General features: G+C 42.9%; 1 long non-coding RNA gene, 4 other non-coding genes and 4 pseudogenes across 5 annotated transcripts; 2 read left to right on the forward strand and 7 right to left on the reverse strand.

Annotated features, from left to right (window-relative positions):
• Window positions 1-9,798: 9,798 nt before the first annotated feature.
• On the reverse strand, window positions 9,799-9,880 carry trnas-gcu (transfer RNA serine (anticodon GCU)). Its single transcript has one exon. It is a non-coding gene; the product is annotated as a tRNA-Ser (tRNA).
• A 3,557-nt stretch (window positions 9,881-13,437) lies between these two features.
• On the forward strand, window positions 13,438-13,510 carry trnaf-gaa (transfer RNA phenylalanine (anticodon GAA)). The gene has a single exon. It is a non-coding gene; the product is annotated as a tRNA-Phe (tRNA).
• Window positions 13,511-13,753: 243 nt separating this feature from the next.
• Window positions 13,754-13,826, forward strand: trnak-uuu (transfer RNA lysine (anticodon UUU)). The gene has a single exon. It is a non-coding gene; the product is annotated as a tRNA-Lys (tRNA).
• An 876-nt stretch (window positions 13,827-14,702) lies between these two features.
• Window positions 14,703-14,821, reverse strand: LOC147267040 (5S ribosomal RNA; annotated as a pseudogene).
• Window positions 14,822-15,132: 311 nt separating this feature from the next.
• LOC147267041 (5S ribosomal RNA) lies at window positions 15,133-15,251 on the reverse strand (annotated as a pseudogene).
• Window positions 15,252-15,562: 311 nt separating this feature from the next.
• On the reverse strand, window positions 15,563-15,681 carry LOC147267042 (5S ribosomal RNA; annotated as a pseudogene).
• A 310-nt stretch (window positions 15,682-15,991) lies between these two features.
• On the reverse strand, window positions 15,992-16,110 carry LOC147267043 (5S ribosomal RNA; annotated as a pseudogene).
• A 310-nt stretch (window positions 16,111-16,420) lies between these two features.
• Window positions 16,421-16,539, reverse strand: LOC147267044 (5S ribosomal RNA). Its single transcript, XR_015112911.1, has one exon. It is a non-coding gene; the product is annotated as a 5S ribosomal RNA (ribosomal RNA).
• A 577-nt stretch (window positions 16,540-17,116) lies between these two features.
• LOC147267045 (uncharacterized) lies at window positions 17,117-17,940 on the reverse strand. Its single transcript, XR_015112665.1, has 3 exons — window positions 17,845-17,940; window positions 17,501-17,616; window positions 17,117-17,357 (listed from the first exon to the last, which is right to left on the reverse strand). It is a non-coding gene; the product is annotated as an uncharacterized LOC147267045 (long non-coding RNA).
• Between the last annotated feature and the right edge of the window lie 2,243 nt (window positions 17,941-20,183).

Consider the following 20,183-nt stretch of genomic DNA (forward strand, 5'->3'; position numbering starts at 1 on the left):
GCATTGGTCTCCTGCTTCAGTCTTTGATCTCTGACTGATCCTAAACTAATCAAAGGATCACATCAGCATATTGGTCCAGTCTACAGATGGTGATTTTACCTATTTGAAGCCTTATTTTGTGTTTGATGGACATTTTTAAAATCACTAATGATTTTTTGACTGAACATCCTGGACACTGTGGTGCCTGATGAGGAGACAACTTGGGTACAAAGTTGAACAGGAGGGTTTTTGGAGAAGGGATATTTTTGCAGTGTTCCAAGTCAATAATAACTGTGGCAAAATGTCATCATTTTTCAAAATGTCCTCACGAAGATGGTTTGAAATTCTGTCTCTCCCTCATCCTCAGCTTCTACAGCCCTTTAAAGAAAACCTTTGACTCGTGGATCTAAAAAGATCAGATGTTGTCTCCTCCAGAACATCAACACTTTAACGTTGTTGGCAGGACTCCAACCTGAGCAGGGAGACCCCAATGGATTTCTAGTCCATCGCCTTCACCACTCGGCCACAACAACCACATTCACACACAAATTTGTAAAAGATTCACATTGACACAATTCTTTAAAATTATGTTACAAGCCCATTTGTGTGAGGTCCTATTTTCTCTTTTTCAGCATTCCTTTGTTTCCAGGTCTCTAATAAGTGCAGAATTACAAAGACAAGCAAGCTTGATCCATCCTGGGCAGGTGATAGGAGCCATTGACCACTGGCCAGAGACCCTGGCACAGACGTTGGGGATGGTGATAGAGAGCATTTCTACAATTATATTATACATTTATAGAAGTCTACAATCCTACAATTTCATTGAGCAGACGCTTTTGTCCAAAGCCACTTGCATATGTTTTTGGTGAGTTTGGCTCCTGAGCTCAAGACAGTTGTGACTAATAAAGGACAGCTTCAAACGCAGCTGTGAAGCCTCATTGTCAGCTGGGAGGAACGACAGGTGTCTCCCTCTAGTGGCTCCTCACAGCAACACAAGCCTCATTTCATTCACATGCATCCACCACCTCACTACCAAAGGCCAGTTGGGCCTCCACAGACAGGTGAGTTTCAAGTGTTGGACAAAGGTCTTTAAGATGTTCTTATTAATTCTATAACATCTGAGACTAAAATCTATGGAATTACAACTAACAAGCAGTCAAACACCTGATCAGATGCTCCTTCATGAGGCTGAGAAGAATCAATCTAAACTGGGATGAAGAAAATGAATTGAGAAGAGAAACCTACTGATTGGATGACATGGACCCACCTGATCCATGTCAGCCTTGTTGGAGCAGAAAGAGGTGGATCAGAGGAATCAGTGGATCAAGACTCAGGTGTCAGATGCAGAATGTCTTTATTGACAATGGAGTCAGAGAAATCTTCCAATGTGAGAGAACGTGACAGACCATTTTATACCACAGACAGGCTGTGTGTGTGTGTGTGTGTGTGTGTGTGTGTGTGTGTGTGTGTGTGTGTGTGTGTGTCCTAACTGACTGGAAACTGGATAATAACCAGACTAACTTTTATTATTGACCAAGTCTGGGTGACTCACTTAATTCATAACTGAAGTGATTATTTAATTAATAAACAGAACATTTGTCCAAAAGTCATGATCAAATTCATGTAAAATCTGAGCAACGAGGGTTTGAAAATGTTCAAATGAGCCAAAACAATGTCCTGGGATCCAACCAGGGACCTTTAGATCCACACCAATCTTCCCTGACCTCATAGAAACTGGAACATTTCAACAAATAAATTCAAATTCAACTAAGCAGCAACTCTAGAACAGTCAGAGCACTTGCTAATTCCCCTGTTAGCTCCAGATCAGACAATGCAGGCTCACCTTCACACTTGGTTGTACGACCGTCACCAGTTGAATCTTCTCTGGTTCAACAAACTCTGGGGACTCAAGACACAAATCAGCACCGGTGCAGGTCCAGATCCAGATGTTAGCTGATGGGGACAATGGCTTAAGGGAGCTCCAGGTAGCTGGTTTGAACTGGTCCCTCATCTCTGTGAGGAGAAACCATCTGAGGTGGAGGGTGAAGATCTGCTTTGTCCTCCTGATCTCCCAGTAAAGCCAGTATCAGTAGCGGCTGGCTCATAGGGGGCGCTGGGGCGCCGCCCCACCAGCTGTGGAGAGGAAAATCCCTACATGTATTGATACATATATATGTGCATATGTTTACAATTTGTATCGTCAGTGTGAGCCTTACTTAATTGTGTGTGTCTACATGCAATATGGGTCATTTAAACAACATTTACGCCAACTGACTCATTCAATTAATAGTGAATTTACTCTGATAGACTGTATAATTTGTCTTTAGGGGCGCTCGTCAAAGCGCCCCAGACCTGCAATTAATTAGCCAATCCTGTATGGTTGCTAGGGAAAAATAATGAATAATTGGCCAATCAACATCGCCAAATTTAACGGCGTTGGGGCGCTGGAAAAGTCGCCCCTACGCCAACGTAAAATGCGTGAAGGTTTGGATTGCTAAAGCTAGCAGAGGAGCCCGCGATATTCTTTTTGCGTAGTGAGATTCCCAGATTTCCGAATCCCTACGAAAAAAATACCGCGAGAAGTGAGTGAGAGAGAAAATGGCGACAACAACGATCGAAGTTCAAGAGCAGCAGTTTCCACCAAATTCGGTGAGATCCCTTTTAAATGTCCCTTTTGCGAGGAGGACCATGGCGGAAAAAATCCGCGTTAAGGAGCTGGGACCGGACAAGCCTGAAATCAACATCCAGCAGTCCTACAACAGGACTTTTTGCCGGAGCTGGTTTCAGCGCAAGCCGTGGCTGACGGGTTGTGGAGCAGCCAACGCACTTTTTTGCTTCCCCTGCATCCCTTTCAGGAGTGACCGGTGTGATTCAGCATGGACACAGACAGGAATCACTGACCTAAAGCACCTCTCCGAGCGGATTAAGAAACACGAAAGAGCGAAAATTCACATGGAAAACTGCGTGAAGCTAGCGGTTCTTGGGAAGATTAGCATAGCAACGCAGCTCGATGACAGTCACCGCATCCCTGTAAGGAAGCACAATGATGACGTAGATAAGAACCGTAACATCTTATCTAAGATAATTAACTGTTAAATTCTGTGGTGCTTTTGAACTGGCTCTGCGGGGACATGACGAAAGTGATTCCTCTGACAACGCTGGAATATTCAGAGGTCCAGTTGACTTGATGGCATCCATTGATCGGGACTTGAGGGAGCACCTTGAAAATGCAACCGTTTTTAAAGGCACCTCGAAGACAGTACAGAACGAGCTCCTGGACTGTATGCTGGCAGTTTTGAGAGAACAGATCCTGGATGAAGTTAAATCGGCAGACTTTTTAGCGATCCAGGCTGATGAAACTACTGACGTTTCAACACAGTGTCAGTTAGTCTTAGTTCTGAGATACATTGACGACCGCCACAATATTCAAGAGCGGTTCTTTGAATTTTTGAAACTGCCCAACACCTGTGCGGATGCAATAGCCAGTGCCTTATTGGAGAGGCTGCACAGCATCCTTTCTGAGGGACAAGAAAAGAAGCTGATTGCCCAGGCCTGTGATGGGGCAGCTGTGATGAGGGGTGCCAAAGGAGGAGTGCAGCGAAAGGTACAAGACATCTATCCAAACGCTCACTATGTTCACTGCTATGCCCATCAGTTAAACCTGATACTGCAGCAAGCAACCTCCCACATCCCTCAGATCAGTCACTTTTTTTCTGACATGGGGGGATTTGCTTCTCTTTTCTCTAAGTCAAGCAAGAGAACTGCAGTGCTTGATGAGATGGTTGCGCACCGACTTCCAAGTGCATCATCAACACGTTGGAACTTCAACAGTCGTGTTAACACAGTTTATGAGCACAAGAAGGATCTGGTGAATTGCTTTCAGGCTATCCGGAACAGTGAAGGGTTTGATAGCCAGACAAAGAGAGAAGCTGGTGGCTATGTGAGAATGCTGGAAGATGAAACTTTTTGTTTTTTACTGGCCCTGTTCCACAAAATCATGCCACATGTGGACATCCTTTACAACCAGCTGCAGAAGAGAAACATTGATGCTGTCTACATGGCAGGAGTCACCCAGACATTCATTGACCACATGCAGGCTATCAGGTATGCTAAATTAATTAATTTGTAGCCTAACCTAAATTTCTCTGTATATGTAGACTTAAATGCTTATATATCATCTTATTTAAAGAATTGATTTATCTGTATAATATAATTGACAGTAATGATATCCACCTTTGGTTTTGTTAATGTATCCCTAACCAGTTTTTAGAACTTACTCATGAAACTTATGTGTTGGGTCAGGGAGGATGTGCCTACTCTGGCTGAGGATGAGGAGTTCAGGGGACCTGCTCAGGAGCCACCCGCAAAGAGACGCAGAACCTTGGGAGAAGACACACTGCACCATTTGGCACTGGAGGTAAGAACTTGCTTCTTAGTGTGATTTGAATCACATTATTAAATAAAATCAAAATAAGATGTTGGCCATATGATACAGTGGTCCAGACTTAAATGTATATTCTTTTATGATGATGTGAATCATTACAGTATGTTTATTACATAATGTAGGCTAGCTCATCAGGTCAATGTATTAAGACAAGTGAAGATGCAATAATTCCTATTTTGTATAATTATATCATTGCATAGGTATGTGACACCATTGTGAGCCATGCCAAGGAGAGATTTAGTTTCACCAAGCATCTTGTCAGCGCCACACTCCTGCAAGGAGACCTGTTCCCACAGCACAGCCGAAAGTTCCCAGATTCAGCACTGAAAACCACAGTGGAAGCCTATCCCTCATTGGACAAGGCCAGACTTCAAACAGAGCTGTCTCTGATCTACGGGAACGAAGAGTTTCAGAGTTGCAGTGGTGCACTGGCTCTCTATCAGGTTTTGATGGAAAATAACCTTCAAGACACGTTCACTGAAACTGTAAGTCTGCTCAACATCCTCATCACCACACCAATGACAACGTCAGAATCTGAGAGGTGCTTCTCCACTTTGAAGAGGATAAAAACTTTTCTTACAAATGCAATGGCACAAGATCGGCTCAACGCTCTGGCTATGCTCTCCATTGAGAAAAAACTGACACGAAACACTCCTGGTTTCAACACCAGGGTCATTGAGAAATTTGCCTCCCAGAAAGAGAGACGAGCAAAGTTCCTGTACAAATAACTGCTGAATTCAAACACACACCCAGAAAGACTGAAACAAATAGACAGAGAGACAGAGGGAGAGAGACAGGTAGACGAAGAGAGAAAGAGAGACGGACACAAAGAGAGAGAGACAGAGAGAGACACACACACTAAGAGACAGACAAACAGAGATAGAGACACAGAGAAAAGGACACAAAGACGGAGACACAGAGAAGGAGACAGAGACAGACACAGATGAACAAAGAGAGAGACAGAGAGAGAGAGAGACAAACACACACATTGTTGATTTGTATTGTATAGATTAAGCTCAAATCACCTTCTGTAAAGTTAACATCATTGTATAATATTTGATCGCATAAAATTGACTGTAGTTGTAAATTGTTGTTGTTTTTTTTTGTCTTTGAAACTGTCGATTTTAAGAAGGAAAGTAAATACTATTTTAAAACATTGAATAATTGTCCGGCTGCTCTTTTTGAATGATTATACTAGACTAGGCACGGAAATGTTTTTGGCACACCAGCCCCACCAAGAATTTTTTTCACCAGCCGCCACTGGCTTCTGTCATTTAGTTTCCAGGAAATGTTGATGACACTCTGGGATTTCTTGTTCTCCTGCTGTCACTGTCAAGTGCCAGCTTAACATGTGAGAGGTAGCAGGATCCATGCATGTGTTCATGTTTACAGCAGACAAGGAGGAAACCTTGGAGGATTTCAGTGACTTTTAGCAGTGGTTCACACTTCAGGTGTGAAAGCTTCTCAGTATAAAGTTTTAAGTGAGCGAGCCAGGAGTTGAAGCTAGAATCTTCTGACAGTAGTCAGTCATGCTATCCATTGCACCACCAGCCCTGTGAAAACCTCTTCATGTTCATGTGTACTTGATTTTATAGACAATCCAAACGATCTGGTGGCATTTTCAGGGGACACAATGGTGCAGTGGTCAGCACTGTGGCCTCACAGCAAGAAGGTTCCAGATTTGAGCCCCAATTGTGTGAGTCTGCATGTTCTCCCTGTTCCTGTGTGGGTTCTCTCTGGTACTCCAGCTTCCTCCCACAGTCCAAAGACATCAAGAGGGGACGAGGCTGATTGATACTCTAAATTGACTGTAGGTGTGGCTGTGAGTGTGAATGGTTGTCTGTCTCTATGTGTTGGCCCTGTGATGGACTGGTGACCTGTCCAGGATGAACCCTGCCTCTTGTCCGAAGGCTGCTGGGATAGGCTCCACCCCCACACACAAACCTTGACATATAATCAGTGGAGAAAAGGAAACTAATCTACACTCATGACTGAATCTGTTTTGAGAACTGAACTGGATATAAACTCTGAGAATTCAGAGTAAGAACCAGGAGGGTGGGACACAATAATAGATAGGAGGAAATGTGGAGTCTGGGTTCTTTTCTAGAATGTGAAGGCAATGACAGTCCTGCCAAGTGACATCACTGACATAAATGGATGACTTCAGTCACATGACTGGATGACTTCAGTCACATGACTGGATGACAGTGTAGATTCCAATGTAGAGGTTGGTGAAATAGTCTCTGAGAATCCAGCTTGAACCAACGCCCTCCTTGTTTTTCAAAAACCCAAACAGCGACCATCAGTCTCCCTCCAATCCTGTACTTGGGTTCAATGTTGCTGTTCCATTTTGCAGCAGTAGGTGTCGCTGTGATACCAGGTTCAGTTCAAGAGTCCCAACTCCAGCTCATGTTGGTGACCTCAGTGGCAGGGGAAAATGGCGCTTCAGTGGATCATGTGGATCAACTCATGTCTGTCCTCACTGCTCCACAGGTCTGTCAAATGTTCTGTAAAATAGTTTGAGCACAGCAGAGATGCTAGATTAGGAGTTGATGGGAGTTGTTGCAGATACCAGTGTCCAAAGTCCAGCTTGAACCCAGTTTGTGCCACTTATTTGTCAAGCTAGCAGAGATTCTTTTCACTGCCAAGCTAAAGTGACTTCTGTCAACAAAGGGAAACATAAAAAAGGATATTTCTACTGTCAGTTCAAGATTTTTATCAAACTCCTTTTTCATAGCTTCAACCTTCCTCTTGTGTTCGCTTTCTGTTCCCATCTCTTATGTTAACGGGTCAGTTTTGACCCTCGTCTTCAATCAGCTGTCAAATAAACTAAAAACAATTTTCTATCATCCAAGTTGTTTCCCATCTCCCGGTTACCTTGTTAGGCTTCCTTATCCATGGAAATATTGATGGGAATATTTTGTTGTGGGCCTCTGGACCTTTTTTTAGTCAGTAAACCCTCGATTTCAGTTAAAAAATGATCAAATGAACCTCAAGAAAATCATAGAAATAAACAAAAGGTTGTTGTGTTTCCTGACCATTACTGAGGGGTGTTAGAACACATCTCTGACATGGATTGGTTTGATTTATTATTCATTTTAATATTATTAACTATTGTAACATCCATGGTGTTATGGGTCAGTTTCGACCCTCATATATTTACTTCAAGAAAAAGGCAAAAAAGTCTCTTTTTTTCAGCAATAAAACTTTAATACAAACACAAAATGAAAAGCAGAAATGGAGTGACTGCAGGAACAGGAGCTCCATGGAGCTCAAAGGAGTGATCACTCTCAACTTTGAGCAGTCCTGTTCAGAGTTTTCCAACAGGGCTTTGAGAGACCAAGAGTTCCCCAGAGCTGCAAGGAGGAACAAGAAGGAGACTTGGAAAAAGAAGGGAGGGAAACCTGCTGATGTGTTATGAACTTAAGTCACATAAAGTTCTCCATTTATTGAGTTTGTATTTTAAAACTTAATTGTGCAGTTCAGTGTTGAACAATAAAGAATGTGTTTATTGGTGATAAAGCATTTCAAGCTTTAAGTAGGAGGAATTGCTTTCTTGATCACCCCTTGACTAATAACACCTACAAAATAAAACACACCACTGCTGTGGGCACCCACCTCATGGGAGTCAGGCCCCTGGTGGTCATGGCCCCCAGGAGCCGTGGTGGGCGTCCCTGATTTTCATTTCTGAAAGGTGGCAACCTGACAGCAAACAAACCCATCCTCTGAACCAGGAGTCTCAGTTGAGGCTGCATCTGAAACCAAAGACTGTGTATGAATAACTGTCAACCCACATTCTTTGTCTGGACTAAAAGTTAATTAGTTAACAGTTGGCTAAGCTACCTGTGGTCAACTACTGATTTAAAAAAGGTCCAGAGGCCAACAACAAAATTTTCAAATCATCCAGTCATGTGACTGAAGTCATCCAGTCACGTGACTGAAGTCATCCATTCATGTGACTGAAGTCATCCATTCACGTGACTGAAGCCATCCATTCATGTGACTGAAGTCATCCATTCATGTCAGTGATGTCACTTGGCAGGACTGTCATTGCCGTCACATTCTAGAAAAGAATCCAGACTCCACATGTGGCTCCCATGATAACTGATGGACCTCTGGTTGGAGGCTGGACGATGATGTTCTGACTTGAAGGAAAACTCCTTGTCCAAATTCCATTGTGTTCAAATTTAAAGTCCCACAATAAGAAGTAGCTGAATCTGACAGGTGAAGGTTTGGAACTACAAGATGGTTGATGTTTTCTTGACTTGATGCTCTGACTGTCAGGGTAGATGACAGCTTCTTTCTGCTGCTGCATCTGAGTGGCTATGATGTGAGGTTTTACCTCCCAAGGTTGTCTGGTTCCAGAGGAAATTTGAAAATTCCAGTCCCCAACCTTGGCTGTTCTGAAACTCTTCTCCTGAATCACTCCTGAGCTGCAGCAAGAAAAAATACCAGTGCCCAACCAGATCAACTTCATGGCTGCTAACAGCCTCAGACACTTGATTTCCATCAATCTGGAGCCAAGAAGGCCCTCACCTGTGGTTCTCCTCCAGGAGGGTCCAGGTTCTGCCATTGTGGCTCCTTGTGCCACTGCCAGAGAGCCTCAGCTGCACACTGCAACATTTCAACAGGAGATTTACATTCCTTCAAATGTCCTGACATCTTCTTCCAATGGTTCTGTTCTATCTTTATATTTTAAAATCAATCACACAATGAAAGCTGCCACAGCTGGTTTAAGAGAGAGAACACACTAAGAGATTAGAAACCAGTAAAATATGCTTTTCTGTGTGCAAACTAGTGAGGGGCATGGAAGGATATTTTACCACCAATACAGAACCCAAACTTTAGTCATGTGATGAGATGGCGACTGTGAAGAGTGATTATGAAGTTAATGGACAAAATGTGAATTGAAAGAAAATACATTAAAAAAATACTAAATAAACAAATAAATAAAAGAAGGAGCACAAATGACATTTTTCTGCACAAATTTACTGGTATTAGACTGCATTTTTGGTTCATGAGTAGATGAAAGAGTATCACATATATATTATATACATGTGATACATGCACGTGGCTTTGGACAAAAGCTTATAGAAATTGTAGAATTATTTAAACATACCAAGTGGACTGTTTCAGGTTTCTTGAAGATGCTTCAGCTCTCATCCAAGAGGTGTCTTCAGTTTTCTTCACTGATGGGAGGATTTATAGCTCTGTGGGGGCGGGACCTTCTACAGAGGTGATTGACACATGTGAGCTCTGGGTGTCAGAGTTGTTTTGGTCAGGTTGTGAAAGGGAAGTTGACCCAACTGGTATCTGTGTCAGTTAAAAGCCTCACAGTAATTCCATAATGTTGGAGTAGAAACCAGAGTCGCTCACGACGAGGATGGGATTCGAACCCATGCGTGCAGAGCACAATGGATTAGCAGTCCATCGCCTTAACCACTCGGCCACCTCGTCTGCTGACAGCAACCCTGAGCTTTTAAACACCTGAACTCTTTGGAGCCTATTTGTCAGAAATGGACCCAGCAGGAGCCACTGAACACAACTCTGACATAATCAGGCTTCTTCCCAGCAGCATCGTGCTACAGAAGGCAGAATACAAACCATCGATACATCATCAGAGTGAACACCAGCTGATGTTTACAAGTTTAATTCACCTCTTACTACAAAATGACATCCAAGCTCAGATTCTCTTGTCCTGATTGAACAAGTAAATGTTTAAGAAGATGAGAGTACCAGACTTTTTCATCCAAGGAAACAAGCATCCTATCACTGTCCTATGCAGAGTTTCTTTAAAAAAAAAAGTGAGACAACCTCAAGATTTTCTGTTTCCTCTTGTTGGATTTTGCCACAGAGAATCAGAGACAATCAAAAGCTTGCTGGACTTTAACGTTGGAGGACTGAACAAGTCATGACATCATCAGTTTTACCTTCACAGGTGCTTCATTTACTTTACTTTCAATTTTACAGAGGTAGAACCTGAAATCAAAGCTGTCCATCAAAAGAAGTGAAAGCTTCCCAGGCTGTGATGTTCTTGTCTACAAACTCTGTCTTGTATGGAGCTTCAATCTTTAATAAAAAGAATAAAAAGAAGATAACACTTGTTGTGATTTGGCGCTTTAAAAATAAAACTTACGACTTACATGGAAACTGTCTGGGGGGGGGGTGGAGCCTCCATCAGGTATGTGTTTGATGTCTGAATTCTGTCTTTGATCTCTGGGTTCTGAGCATTGATCTCCTGCTTCAGTCTTTGATCTCTGACTGATCCTAAACTAATCAAAGGATCACATCAGCATATTGGTCCAGTCTACAGATGGTGATTTTACCTATTTGAAGCCTTATTTTGTGTTTGATGGACATTTTTAAAATCATTAATGACTTTTTGACTGAACATCCTGGATCCTGTGGTGCCTGATGAGGAGACAACTTGGGTACAAAGTTGAAGAGGAGGGTTTTTGGAGAGGGGATATTTTTGCAGTGTTCCAAGTCAATAATAACTGTGGCAAAATGTCATCATTTTTCAAAATGTCCTCACAAAGATGGTTTGAAATTCTGTCTCTCCCTCATCCTCAGCTGCTGCAGCACTTTAAAGAAAACCTTTGACTCGTGGATCTAAAAAGATCAGATGTTGTCTCCTCCAGAACATCAACACTTTAACGTTGTTGGCAGGACTCCAACCTGAGCAGGGAGACCCCAATGGATTTCTAGTCCATCGCCTTCACCACTCGGCCACAACAACCACATTCACACACACATTTGTAAAAGATTCACATTCACACAATTCTTTAAAATTGTGTCACAAGCCCATTTGTGTGAGGTCCTATTTTCTCTTTTTCAGCATTCCTTTGTTTCCAGGTCTCTAATAAGTGCAGAATTACAAAGACAAGCAAGCTTGATCCATCCTGGGCAGGTGATAGGAGCCATTGACCACTGGCCAGAGACCCTGGCACAGACGTTGGGGGTGGTGATAGAGAGCATTTCTACAATTATATTCTACATTTATAGAATTCTACAATCCTACAATTTCATTGAGCAGATGCTTTTGTCCAAAGCCACTTGCATATGTTTTCGGTGAGTTTGGCTCCTGAACTCAAGACAGTTGTGACTCATAAAGGACAGCTTCAAATGCAGCTGTGAAGCCTCATTGTCAGCTGGGAGGACCGACAGGTGTCTCCCTCTAGTGGCTCCTCACAGCAACACGAGCCTCATTTCATTCACATGCATCCACCACCTCATTACCAAAGGCCAGTTGGGCCTCCACAGACAGGTGAGTTTCAAGTGTTGGACAAAGGTCTTTAAGATGTTCTTATTAATTCTATAACATCTGAGATAAAAATCTATGGAATTACAACTAACAAGCAGCCAAACACCTGATCAGATGCTCCTTCATGAGGCTGAGAAGAATCAATCTAAACTGGGATGAAGAAAATTAATTGAGAGGAGAAACCTACTGATTGGATGACATGGACCCACCTGATCCATGTCAGCCTTGTTGGAGCAGAAAGAGGTGGATCAGAGGAATCAGTGGATCAAGACTCAGGTGTCAGATGAAGAATCTCTCTTTCAGAGAAATCTTCCAACGTGAACGTGACAGACCATTTTATACCAAAGACAGGCTGTGTGTGTGTGTGTGTGTGTGTGTGTGTGTGTGTGTGTGTGTGTGTGTGTGCGTGTGTGTGTGTCCCTACTGACTGGAAACTGAATAATAACCAGACTAACTTTTGTTATTGACCAAGTCTGGGTGACTCACTAAATTCATAACTGAAGTGATTATTTAATTCATACATAAAACATTTGTCCAAAAGTCATGATCAAATTCATGTAAAATCTGAGCAACGAGGGTTTGAAAATGTTCAAATGAGCCAAAACAATGTCCTGGGATCCAACCAGGGACCTTTAGATCCACACCAATCTTCCCTGACCTCATAGAAACTGGAACATTTCAACAAATAAATTCAAATTCAACTAAGCAGCAACTCTAGAACAGTCAGAGCACTTGCTAATTCCCCTGTTAGCTCCAGATCAGACAATGCAGGCTCACCTTCACACTTGGTTGCACGACCGTCACCAGTTGAAGCCTCTCTGGTTCAACAAACTCTGGGAACTCAAGACACAAATCAGCACCGGTGCAGGTCCAGATCCAGATGTTAGCTGATGGGGACAATGGCTTAAGGGAGCTCCAGGTAGCTGGTTTGAACTGGTCCCTCATCTCTGTGAGTAGAAACCATCTGAGGTGGAGGGTGAAGATCTGCTTTGACCTCCTGATCTCCCAGTAAAGCCAGTATAGATGTTGAGCTTGGAGGAGTTGATGGCCTCCTTCATCTTCTTGTTGGAGATGTTTGCTAAACTCAGCACCACCATTGATCAGAGGAAAGTCCACTTGTCAGCTGGACACTGGAGTTTCTAGTGACCTGCAGGATCTTAGTTGTGGTGGCAGCAGGCCTGTTCCAAGAGCTTTGCTCACATTCATGATCAGGCTTCATAATGGTTCTGGACCACTGTGTGATAGGAGCTGATACTGGAGCAGCAGAAGACAAATATAGAGAAGAAAAGACAAAAGACAGAGAGAAAGGAGGGAGAGAGTGACAAAAAGATGGGAACAAGATGAGGGTGAAAGACAAGCAGAGAGAAAGACAGGGGGACAGGGGGATGGAAGACAGACACAAAAACCAACAACAGCAACAGCAGCAATAATAGTTTTGATATTGTCCTGTTATTGATGTTTTCATGTGAAAGTGGCATATTTAAGATAAAAGACACTGTTAGAACAGAAAGATCCAGAAAACCCACCAACAAGAGGTGTGTCTGGTACAGATGTGGAATTATTGGCTCACACAATGTTGAGGCAACTGGGAAGAAGACAAACAAAAAAGGCTTGTGTGATTCAGACATTCATCAAAAATGGTCCTGTCGAACTGTTCAATGTGTCATGACTTCAGAAGCTCAAATCCTCTCTAAGTTCTAGTGAGAGTGGAAGAGATTATAAAATGAGAGAAGCAGGGCCCTCACTCAGAGCTGAAATAGCTCAGTTGGGAGAGCGTTAGACTGAAGATCTAAAGGTCCCTGGTCCGATCCCAGGTTTCAGCAGAGGAACAGCATTGACTTTACTTTCCAGTGGAGGAACTGCAGACATGAAGGAGACTAACATCTTGTCCTGTGCATTCTTATGACATTCAAGACATTTTTGGATTCTCTTGTTGGATTTTGCCACAGAGAATCAGAGCCAATCAAAAGCATGGTGGACTTTAACATGGAGGATTGAACAAGTCAAGAAAGCAGCAGTTTGACCTTCACAGGTGTTTCTTTTCCTGTCTAAATGCTGTAGGAAGAGCCTGAGTAGCTCAGACGGTAGAGCATCAGACTTTTAATCTGAGGGTCCAGGGTTCAAGTCCCTGTTCAGGTGCTGTGCTGGTGTTCCAGTGTTTGACAACATGGTACTGGATGAAGTTTAGTGTTGAACAAACTGTTATCATCAGAAGTAGAAGTGTTCTCGTCTTGCCACTGTGAGACTGCAGCTGCAGGTCAAATGTGAGATAAAAGTGACTAATAATAATTTCATGTGGCATGCAATTAACGAAAGACCACAAATAACACTGGTCAAGTTAATCTTATTTATATTGCACCAAATCACAACAAAACTTATCTCATGACACTTCACAGGTAGAGCAGGTCCAGTACCAAACTCCTTCAATGAATCTACACCCAACAATTCTCCATCAGCAAGCACATCCTGCAACAGCGGCGACAAAAACCTTCCTTTTAACAGGCAGGAACATCGAGCAGATCCAGGTTCAATGGGGACGGCCTTCTGCTTTGACCGGTTGGGGGGAAAGAGAACAGGAACAAAACAGATAATGGAGGAAGACGGATATGTAGAAGGAAAGAGAGGGACAGAGAAAAAGAGAGAGAGAGACTGATGGACAGACGGTGATGTGAGTAGGTGGAGCTACGGGTGGCAGCTTGAGCCTCTTCAGCTCTGCAGCCTCCTCCAGCAGCACCCAGATCTGGAATGAGAGGAGCCTAAAAGGATCCTGAGAAGGAGACAAGTTAGTAATACCTATGAGTATAATTAATGTATGACACATATAGGAGGAGAGAGAGGAGTAGAGAGAAGTCCAGTGCACTGCATCTGCCATCTGTCTACTTCAAATTACACGCTGCATGACATTCAATTTCAAAGCAAAGGAAAGACGCTTCAAGAAAAGGTGTGTGAGGGAAGCTCGCTCATGCTGGTCCCCAAAGACTCAAAGCGGCCCTTTCCTCACAAAGAAACAAAAAAAGCTTAGAGCACCTGGTATTCCAAGGCAGTCTCCCATCCAAGTACTAACCAGGCCCAACCCTGCTAAGCTTCCGAGATCAGACGAGATCGGGCGTGTTCAGAGTGGTATGGCCGTAAGCCTTTGGCTCTTACACACATGGGCTCTATATCCATTTCACTCACTTTACAACATCAGAAAAAAAGTGATGCGCAACAGCCTCAGGGTCTTTTCACACGGCAAATAGGTGTCCTGTCAATACAACGAAAAGAATGTTGATGTCATCTAGAGAAAAGTACTGCATCTGCCATCTATCTACTTCAAATTACACACTGCATGACATTCAATTTCAAAGCTGCGGAAAGGCGCTTCAAGAAAAGGTGTGTGAGGGAAGCTCGCTCATGCTGGTCCCCAAAGACTCAAAGCTGCCCTTTCCTCACAAAGAAACAAAAAAGCTTACAGCACCTTGTATTCCCAGGCGGTCTCCCATCCAAGTACTAACCAGGCCCGACCCTGCTTAGCTTCCAACATCAGACGAGATCAGGCGTGTTCAGAGTGGTATGGCCGTAAGCCCTTGACTCTTACACACAAGGGTTCTATATCCATTTCACTCACTTTACAACCTCAGAAAAAAAGTGATGCGCAAAAGCCTCAGGGTCTTTTCACACGCCAAATAGGTGTCCTGTCAATGCAACGAAAAGAATGTTAATGTCATCGAGAGAAAAGTACTGCATCTGCCATCTGTCTACTTCAAATTTCACGCAGCATGACATTCCATTTCAAAGCTGCAGAAAGGCGCTTCAACAAAAGGTGTGTGAGGGAAGCTCGCTCATGCTGGTCCCAAAAGTCTCAAAGCTGCCCTTTCCTCACAAAGAAACAAAAAAGCTTACAGCACCTGGTATTTCCAGGCGGTCTCCCATCCAAGTACTAAACAGGCCCGATCCTGCTGAGCTTCCGAGATCAGACGAGATCGGGCGTGTTCAGAGTGGTATGGCCGTAAGCTCTTGACTCTGACACACATGGGCTCTATATCCATTTCACTTACTTTACAATCTCAGAAAAAAAGTGATGTGCAACAGCCTCACGGTCTTTTCACACGCCAAATAGGTGTCCTGTCAATACAAAGAAAAGAATGTTGATGTCATCGAGAGAAAAGTACTGCATCTGCCATCTGTCTACTTCAAATTACACACTGCATGAAATTCCATTCCAAAGCTGCGGAGGGCGCTTCAAGAAAAGGTGTGTGAGGGAAGCTCGTTCATGCTGGTCCCCAAAGATTCAAAGCTGCCCTTTCCTCACAAAGAAAATAAAAAGCTCACAGCACCTGGTATTCCCTGGCGGACTCCCATCCAAGTACTAACCAGGCCCAACCCTGCTTAGCTTCCAAGATCAGACGAAATCGGGCGTGTTCAGAGCAGTATGGCCGCAAGCCCTTGACTCTTACACACATGGGCTCTATATCCATTTCACTCACTTTACAATTTCAGAAAAAAACTGATGTACAACAGCCTCACGGTCTTTTCACACGCCAAATAGGTGTCCTGTCAATACAAAGAAAAGAATGTTGATGTCATCGAGAGAAAAGTACTGCATCTGCCATCTGTCTACTTCAAATTAACCACTGCATGAAATTCCATTCCAAAGCTGCGGAGGGCGCTTCAAGAAAAGGTGTGTGAGGGAAGCTCGTTCATGCTGGTCCCCAAAGATTCAAAGCTGCCCTTTCCTCACAAAGAAACAAAAAAGCTTACAGCGCCTGGTATTCCCAGGCGGTCTCCCATCCAAGTACTAACCAGGCCCGACCCTGCTTAGCTTCCGAGATCAGACGAGATCGGGCGTGTTCAGAGGGGTATGGCCGTAAGCCCTTGACTCTTACACACATGGGTTCTATATCCATTTCACTCACTTTACAATCTCAGAAAAAAAGTGATGTGCAACAGCCTCACGGTCTTTTCACACGCCAAATAGGTGTCCTGTCAATACAAAGAAAAGAATGTTGATGTCATCGAGAGAAAAGTACTGCATCTGCAATCTGTCTACTTCAAATTACACGCTGCATGAAATTCAATTTCAAAGCTGCAGAAAGGCGCTTCAAGAAAAGGTGTGTGAGGGAAGCTCGTTCATGCTGGTCCCTAAAGACTCAAAGCTGCCCTTTCCTCAAGCTGAAGTTAAAAGAATTGCAAATTAATCCTTCACAGGTACTTGTTCACGGAGATGGATGAAATAAAAATTGAATATATTCTCGTATTATAAAAATACAATGAACAAAATTATTAACAATGAGGAAGAGGATTTTCAAAACAAAACAAACAGTGTCTTTCTTGGTTCTGAGCTTTCGTTCCACTGAAAATAAAAATCTTTTTTAGTTAGATAGTTTCACATAAAATACCCTCAATTCATCCTTAACACCTCAATTGTAAGGAAAAAACAGTTTCCTCTACAAAAGATAACCCTTTTCTTTTTTTTAATATACATCATATTTAATCCCTTTCAGAATCCTTAAGTTACTTTCTAAAACGGTATTCTTTAATTTACAACAACTAAAACTCAATATTTTACCTGTGGGCACACACACATTCATATGAAAAACCTTTAATTTAATTTTTACCTGTTTCAGGCCTGTTTATTGAAGCTCGTGTGCGGTCGGGGCTTCACAACTGTAATGGCCGCTTCACTCGCAGCTGAGCACACAATAAAAGCAAGTGCATGTGTATGTTAGTCCTCACAAATCCAGGGTTTTATTAGAAGGGGGAGAACGGGAATGGAGGATGAGAGTCTGAATGGTAATGGCAATGGTGGTGGCAGTCACAATCCAAACACTCACACGCAATGGCGGGACAGCGAAAGTCACGAAGAAGAAAACACAGCAGGACAGGGCACAGCAGAACAGCAGAGCCATCTGATGGAAACCCGTCTCTCTCTCTCTCCAGTGTCCGTCTCCTTCAAGCATATTATCTTAATTTAGCCACAATTATCAAACATTATCTCGTGTCGAATTCGCATTACCTTTACTTTCGCTCCAAAAATATTACAACGCTAAAGCTACGATTTGCAGGCACATTAACATGGAATGCTATCCCTAGCTAGCACGTCGCTAACCACGTACACACCCAGTCTCTTTTCACTACAACAGTGAGATAAAGCGCAAATACAGGCATAAATATTCACCTCTCGAAGGTCACACAGAAGTTTACATCAGGACCACCAGTCGTCGACCTCCAAAATAAACTTAAATGCTCTCCACACAAATGATGCCTCCCCTCTTAACTCTCTGATCATTGCCTCTGTTTCTCTCCCCATGCGCGCTAACGACTCACCTCACAAACCTGCGCCACTAGTCCCACCCCTTACACAGTAACTTTCCTCTCATTGGCTTTTGCGGTCTTAATACACCCAAAGATAAAACAGGAATGAAATGATTGACAGGAAACAATTGAGGTTACATGTAAACTCGGCTTCTTCCCCTCTCCTTATTCTCAGATCACTGATCTTTTACAGACTCAGAGAACTTAAAGACCTTTTGATGAATTTATTTTTTAACTGTAAATAGTTTTACTTTTTAAATGTTACATATTATATTTATGCTTTTAACCTGCTCACATTATAACCAATTTTAACGATTATGAACTCTATTTATTTTTGAACTTTTTAACACATCTTTTTATGCTTTTTATGCTATGTAATTTATTTGATTTTTGTACACGGCTACATGTCGTATGATAACAAGAGTGTATATTGTTTACAATGTGTTACAGTCAATGGGTGGCACGTTGGTACCGTGGTTAACAGTGTCGCCTCAAAGCAAGTTCAAGTCCTGGCTCGAGCACAGGTTCTTTCTGTGTGGTGTGTGCATGTTCTCCCCGTGCCTGCGTGGGTTGTCTGTCTATTTGTGTTGGCCCTGCAATGGACTGGCTCCCTGTCCAGGGTGAAACCTGCCTCTCACCTGAAAGCCACTGGGAAAGGCTCCAGCCTCCCCCTGCAACCCTTAACAGAAATAAGCTGGGATGCATGGAAGTATAGAAAGCGGATACAATGAAGCGCATACAAATTTTTCGAACGCACGAAAAAGTCTCACCTTTTGTTTTTTTCATATTGGTTAGTTTGGAAGCATGGAATTTCTGACAAAGCCTAAGTTTGTATTGTTTATTCACTGATTTTTCTGACAATTTACAAACAAAGCTTTCAAAACTGAGAGGACAAGCAGTGGTGTTTAACATCAACACCCAACATGGGGCTTGAACCAACAACCCTGAGACTAAGAGTCTCACGCTCGACTGACTGAGCTAATCAGGTTACGTCAGTATAAGTCCCATAGCATGAAGTGGTCAGAGTGAGAGAGTCACAGTCCTGTGAGTGATCACCCACCCATCCATCCATCCATCCATCCATCCATCCATCCATCCATCCATCCATCCATCCATTTTTTCCGCTTATCCTGTTAAGGGTCACAGGGTGGGGCTGGAGCCTATCCCAGAAGGGACATTACCTTGGACAGGTAAGCAGTCCATCGCAGTCCACCGCAGCCAACAAATATTGACAGACAACCATTCACACTCACAGCCATACCTACGGTCAATTTAGAGTTGCATTTCCATTTGCATGTCTTTGGACTGTGGAAGGAAGCTGGAGTACCTGGAGAGAACCAGCACAGGGAAAACATGCAGACACTCTCAGGATTTATTCCAATGAAGCGCCTAAAAAAGGAGAGTTGGAACTCACTCAGATGAATGAGACATTATAAGCCATCAAATATATACATGTAGGTGTAGTGTTGGAGATCCAAGAAAAGAGGGAGAAAAGAGAAGAGAAGAAGAAGAAGAAGAAAAAAACAGCTTCTTTGACCAGATAACATAGTTGTCTATTTCAATGTTTGAGGTCTGAAAAAATAACTGATTAACTGTGAAATGTGATGGACAGGCAAGTACTTACTAGGATCAGGGCAGCTGGAAAATAGGCTCCTGCATCTGTAGGCAATATCAGAGACAAAGAAAAATCAACACAAATGAGCAGGCACTTGAACGATGCTAAAACCACTCTTTTTTAAACAAATACAACCACAGCTTCTGATCTATGGCCTTAACTACACTGTAATCATGCCATCAGACAGACTCATGCCAGAGCAGTAGCCTAGCACAAGATGGAGGAACGTAATTGCATGTAAACACAGTCAGTGTGCACTCATCTTAATATGAACCGACTTAACTGTTGTGTGACACGTATATTGTGTGTACTGTAAAATGGTTCAGACTATCAGAAAGCTTCATGAATTCACAGGCAAAATATAGATGTCGCACACATTAATTTGTGGAGGCTTGAGATGTAAAAAGTAAAGTCAACTCTCTGTGTTTTTTGGATGAATTTGCAAGCATTTTCAACATTTTGGCTAGCTGCTAAATCTGGCTAGCATGATGTGCAGGAGTGTAATTATCAATGCAAATGTGGCAGGATGAGAGGTCCCATCCTAGCAGTGAGACTGGTTGGTGATGCCTGACTTGGCTTGTACCATC

This window comes from Aulostomus chinensis, chromosome 4 (assembly GCF_037954235.1).
Source record: "Aulostomus chinensis isolate RoL2024-O1b breed Wild chromosome 4, RoL_Achi_v1.0, whole genome shotgun sequence".
In the NCBI taxonomy this organism is placed as follows: domain Eukaryota; kingdom Metazoa; phylum Chordata; class Actinopteri; order Syngnathiformes; family Aulostomidae; genus Aulostomus; species Aulostomus chinensis.